The sequence below is a fragment of the Coptis chinensis genome, chromosome 4, assembly GCF_015680905.1.
Source record: "Coptis chinensis isolate HL-2020 chromosome 4, ASM1568090v1, whole genome shotgun sequence".
NCBI lineage: Eukaryota > Viridiplantae > Streptophyta > Magnoliopsida > Ranunculales > Ranunculaceae > Coptis > Coptis chinensis.
Genome location: NC_141459.1, coordinates 70,963,428 through 70,969,427, shown reverse-complemented (window position 1 = coordinate 70,969,427; position 6,000 = coordinate 70,963,428).

Here is a 6,000-nt window from a genome sequence, read left to right as displayed (position 1 = left end):
GAAACACGTGTAATTAAGACATCTGTTACGATATAGATAGACATAATATGCATTTGTTTTCTAGTTAAAATTTCAAAAATTTAAAAATATAAATAAATAAGTCATGCTATACACTTAGGAATATTGGTATTGTTTCTTTCTCCATGCTTTTAACAATCTAGAAGTCTCACATAGCTGTTGCATCAGAATAATTGTTAGAAACTTAGGTTAATACGTAGGTAATAATCTTTGCATCTATCTATAAATATATTACATGAGTATCTATGATTGTTAGCAGTAAGTTTCTGAAATCTAGGCTAGAGTACTTATTCTACAAATCCTGTGAGAATATAGCCTAAAGCCTTATATGAGCGAAACATTTGAGAAATGACACAAGGGAGAAGTAAAAAATCGGATAGAAAATCACACGTCCACTTGCTTGATCACTAAACCATATCCTAAGTGAGAATTTAGGCGCTCTTTGGATCGATATAGCCGAGAAATTCAAACCTATGAATTATTTTCCGCTAGTAAGCCACTCTCGAGCCTTTCATTAGCCCTTCCATAAACCACAATTCCTTTATCCTGTTACAAAAACAAAAACAAAATAAAAAAAAAAAAAAAGAAATAAATCAACCTACCCAATTTAGAATAAGTCTGAGAATAGAATGAGTGAAGAAAGAAGAAGAGAAAAAAACTTGTGTAAACAAAAAAAAAAAAAATTGTTAGTTGCTTCAGAAAATAAAGAAAAGAAGTTTCCATCCAAAGAAAAGAAAAATAGAAATAAAATAAAACTCCAAAAAAATAGAATAAAAGGGAGTCAAAAGCCAAAGAAAAAGAAAAAGAAAAATATGGCTAAGGATGGAAACAAAGTATAGAAGCAAAAGAAAATAACAAGGTTTTCTCTAAGTTACATAATATGAAGACTCTATTATCTCAGACTTGTCCTTTTGAATATCCATTTCCTTCCTTCTTAAACCATCTCCTAATCCCCGTAACACCTAATAAAGACCTCTAGCTCATTAGGAATAGGTTAGTGTGATAGTAAGTGGCGGATGTGTTTGATCGACCCGGCTTCCTTGTTGTCATTGAGATTGTAAGGTAAAGTGTACCCACTGTACAACTTTAGCTTAAAACCTGAGTGGAAAAATCAGAGTGTTGTTTCTTGACTATTATTGTGAGAACCTACTTAAGGGCAGCTATTAGGAGTTCTCGAAAACAAACCCGCTAAACATTTGATAGTACTACTCATTGTATATATGTTTATTGTAGATGATTGATTATTATGCATATATTAACTTAGGGTTTTGACTGGTTATTCTTATGTAATTGCTAGAGAGATGTATAGATAGTTGAGCATGAATAAAGGAAACAATAGTTTTATTTTCTTAGTCGTTGTAGTATAGATGAAGTTTGTGAGTACCTTCATTGAAAAACTCTCCGAGGCTATAACTTCGTCCACTAGGGAATTCCTAGTGGTTTAAGGCCTTGTTGCATATGGTCAATGCAATCGCACTCAGTAAAAACGAGATTAGGTAGAACTCCATTTTTGGTCACTTATTCTAATTTCTCATCTTTGCTTGAGGACAAGCAAAATCTTTGTTTGGGGGTGGTTTGATAAGAGCCCAAAACTGTAGTTTTAACCCCTTAATAATCATCTTGTTAGACCAATTATGTGAATAATAAGTAAGAGTTAATACTGATTAAGTGTTTTTATGCATTTCGGGCTTCAAAGTCCATTATGTGCGAAATGTGCCACTTTAGCGAGATAAAGGAGCAAAAGTCAGCAGAACTTCCAAATGCCATATCTTTGGACTCAGACCTCGGATTGAGGCCTACCTTATGTCAAAACGACCGGCTCGGAAAGAGCTTTGCAATGGTCCAAGCCTTGACCCAATCAGAGGAGCAGAAATGGACGAAAAGTCTGTGGAAGCCAACTGCAGCTGAAGAGGCCTTTTTGGACTGAAAGAATTGGGTTTTGGGCCTGATTCTCTGGCCCAAAACATGGCTCCAAGCCCATGCACGATTTTTGGATCTGAATGTATAAAAACAAAAGCTTAATTCTTTGTTAATGGTAGAAAAAATAGTAAAGAATTAGGGTAGATAGCTTAGAATAGAAAGTAGCCATTAAAATAGCTTCTAGATCTAGATTTAATTGTTTTCTTTAATTAGTTTCAAATCCCTTATTAGATTAAACCTTTGGATCTTGTTCTTCAAATTAATTAGATCAATAAAGTAGTATTTCTTATCAATTTCGATTTTTGTCAAATCCAATTCTAGATCTAATTTCAATTCATGTCCTTATTTCAATTTAGTCATTAAATTAGATTTCATTATTGTTAAATTAAGTAAATTTCAATGCTTTATATTATGTTTAGTTTTAATCTAAATGGAAATGATTATGAATGATTCAAGGCTAAACCTCCATTAGAGGGGGTTGTGAAGCCTTGATGAAAGCTTGAGTCCGATTATCGTAGAAGTCGCCGTATTTTCTATTCCACTCTAGAAATGATTAGTTCACCATGAGAATGGGTTTAATTGTTCACATGCTAGTTATGATTGGTAGAAATGCCATGTATAATTAGGGGATTAGGAATAACCAATTGTTCTGCTGGCGATTCATTCGGATTACGATTAAATTATTCATTAGTGGATTAAGTTGAGTTAAGGTGGAATCAATCCCCTCTAACTCCTTATCATAGAATCAACGTAGCCTTCCCATAATTATTTAAATAATCGACTAGTTGCATCTTGTGGGTAGTTGCATCGTAGTATAATTCCCTTCGTAAAACTCTCATAGACTTAAAAACGACTAGTTAGATTAGAAAACATCCATGCTAGAGCACTAGGAGTGGAACGAACTTATCTACTCCACTATATCTCATAGGATTGAGAGTAGAAATCTTTGATAACTCAAGCACGTAAAAGTCCAGTTTTAGTTTACTTACGGATTGAATTCATCGTTCATTTCGTAGGTAGACTATTCATTTTTATCATATTCATTACATCATTTTTTACTTTTATCAACTTCCTTGATAGTATGATACAAGAATTCGTCCCATTCGAAGATACAATTGAAAGTGCTCAATCTACAGAAAACTGTGATGAACCTGAGAAACCCACCACAGAGGCGTTGCTAGCTATGTTCTTAGAATCTATGCAGAAAATTCAGAATCTAAGTGAGCAGAATGGAAAATTGGCAGAGAGTATCATATCTTGAGAAGATGAACTCTACATTTCAAGATGAACAACAGACTTCTACCCAGAAAAATCAGTTACTAGATAATCAGCTTAAAGAAGTTTTGGAAAAACAACAGAATCTAGAAACTGAAATGAGTCTTCTGAAGCAGAAAGTGGACCATATTGATAAGAAGAATTGCACTGTTGAAGCCTCTTCTACACCATTATTGTCTGAACGAGAGAAGTATGTGAACCAGTCTACTGCCCACCCTGAGAGTAGTCAGCCAGACATCCATTATCATCACTGTGGTGGTAAAGGGCACATCAGATACTATTGTCCTGTTAGAAAGAAAGATTTTCAACAATCTTCTACACAGAGGAACCACAAGGCCTATCACACAATCATCAGACCTGAAATAGTTCAAGGTAGAGAAGCAACTTCACCAGTAATCTTTCCAGCATATCAAGGAGTATTTTTAACAACCCACAAGGTGAGACCTCCTCGTCCTCCAAACATTAAATCGATTTGGGTAAAAAATCTGATCTCCTCACTCAAATTGATAATACATTACCTTGGGGATCCGGCGTAAAAAGACCTAAAAATTCGCATCAATGGTAATATCCTACCTTTTTCTCATCCATTTCATTTACTTCTTTATACATTGAGGTCAATGCATGCATAAGTAGGGGAGGGTGTACTTGAGAAATGAATTTGAAAATTAGTTTTCAAAAACTAAAATATTTTTGTTTCTATATCGCCAAAGATGAGAAAAATGAATTTTAATGATGAGTCCGGGATATATATTCTATAATTGCTTAGTGTTGAGTTTGATAGATAGTTGATATTATTGATTTCATTACCGCTTAGACTATTTATTATGCTCGGACATAGTTCTTATTGATAGAATTCTTTATCAAGGCATCACCATAATACTTGGTGGGTTTTGTGTACTTTTGCTAGAAGAGAGATTTAAACCCCTAGTAAACTAGAAGTAGATTTTTAGACTTAGCCCGTAAGACTTGAGCTTTATACCCATTCTTTGGAGAGTTCTTACGAAAAATCCGAAGTTTTAGTGACTCAACATCTTTCAGTTCTTTATGTCGTTGTAATATAGTCTCATTATTAAGTTAATTTGGTTAATCACGCGAAGTGACATCAACTGGGGAGATAGCCATTAGGTCTTGTAGTCTATTCAAATAGAGTATCATCTTGATAAGTCAAGTAGTGAACCCATTCAGCCTTTATCCCACCTAGTAGGACCATCATGTTAAACCCTTTGAGCCTTACAATAAGCCATTTTCTTTCATAAAACCTTTACCCACACCCAACTCCGGACAAGGAGTATAGCCAAAATCTTTATCAGCCATACCCATATGTTTTTAAATACGAGGGACACAAAGAGGAAGAAAGAGCACAAAAGGAAGATTACAAGGAAATACCAGAGAGATACAATAAAGACCATCATTCTATTCTAAGTGAAAGAAGCTAGTGGAAAACAAGCATATCCAGTACTAATCAAGGATATACCACTGAAAAAAAAAAAAAAAAAAAAAAAAAAAAGTTGAACAGAATGGATGGAAAAGCTAAGATAAAGGAAGAATTTTTTCTGCAATACAGAATTTGAATAAATCTTCCAAAGAAATAAGCAAAACCCTTAGTGTTTTCAGAAACAACCTTAGAATCCTTTTTACCTTTCCTTCATAAACCAATACCCAAGCCAAGTTACAACCCATGACTTATCATTACAGTATGGTACAAAGTCTAGAATAGGTGAGAGGATGCTAAAGTGAAGGACCCGACACTTCATATGTGATTGACATTCTTTCCATGAGACTAATTTTATTCGTAAGTCTGTTTTCAAGGTAGTATGTGGGATGTTCGTATGCATTATTCTTTTCCCCACATACATGAGGTAAAATAGTAGACCATCTTCTGAGAGATTCTTTTCTGAGAGTATGACCGGTGAGGATTGAAAGTCGAGATTATCTACCTATGGTAAACTAGGGATTCCGTTTCTTGGATAGGAGAGTATAGGAGATTGACTAAGTACACACATAAGCCTTGATTGAGAATTTTGTCAATTTTTACTATCTCCCATCATAATCTATGAGTCTTTGCAGAAATGTAGTTAGCAATGGAGACTGTCTATTGGGGTAAGCACTAAGTGGGTAAGGAATTTCTCTCTCTGAAAAATACTATCATTCTTAAACATGCTATTGATTGATTTTGTGGGTATATCACCTGAAAACCCTCACGAGACTATAACTCGTCCTTTTTGGGGAACTTAAAGGTTTAAAGCCTTGTTGCATATGGTAAATGCAATCGCGATGCCTGTGAAAGTGAGTTAGGATTTTATTTTTTAGGATGTGATTTTGATCACTTATCTATTTTTTATCTTATTTGCTAAGAGACTAGCAAAAGGCTAGTTGGGAGTTGTGATAAGTGCTCAAAAAGTGCTATTTAACCCTCGATTATGCCTCTTGTTTAGCCATCTTAGTGGACTAATAGTGCTTGTAAGTTATGTTTTAAGATTCTACAGGTGAAAAAGAGAGTTTTGTAGAATATTAGAGAAAATGGGGTAAAACGAAGCAATTCGGAGCATTAAGGATCACATGGGAGGTCCGTGGACAATCATGGAGAAGGCCAAGGAATTGGAACTATTAAATATGCGACTTGGACCTATTTTAAAGTCTATTTGGAAGCCTAAGGACAAAGGATTCATTGCTTGGACCAAAGCCCGCAAAAGAGGATAGAAGGATAGAGCAGAAGAGAGAAAATCGGCTTATGCGTCTGGGACGCATGTATCGAGCGTCCAGACGCATTGATTGCATCTGGGATGC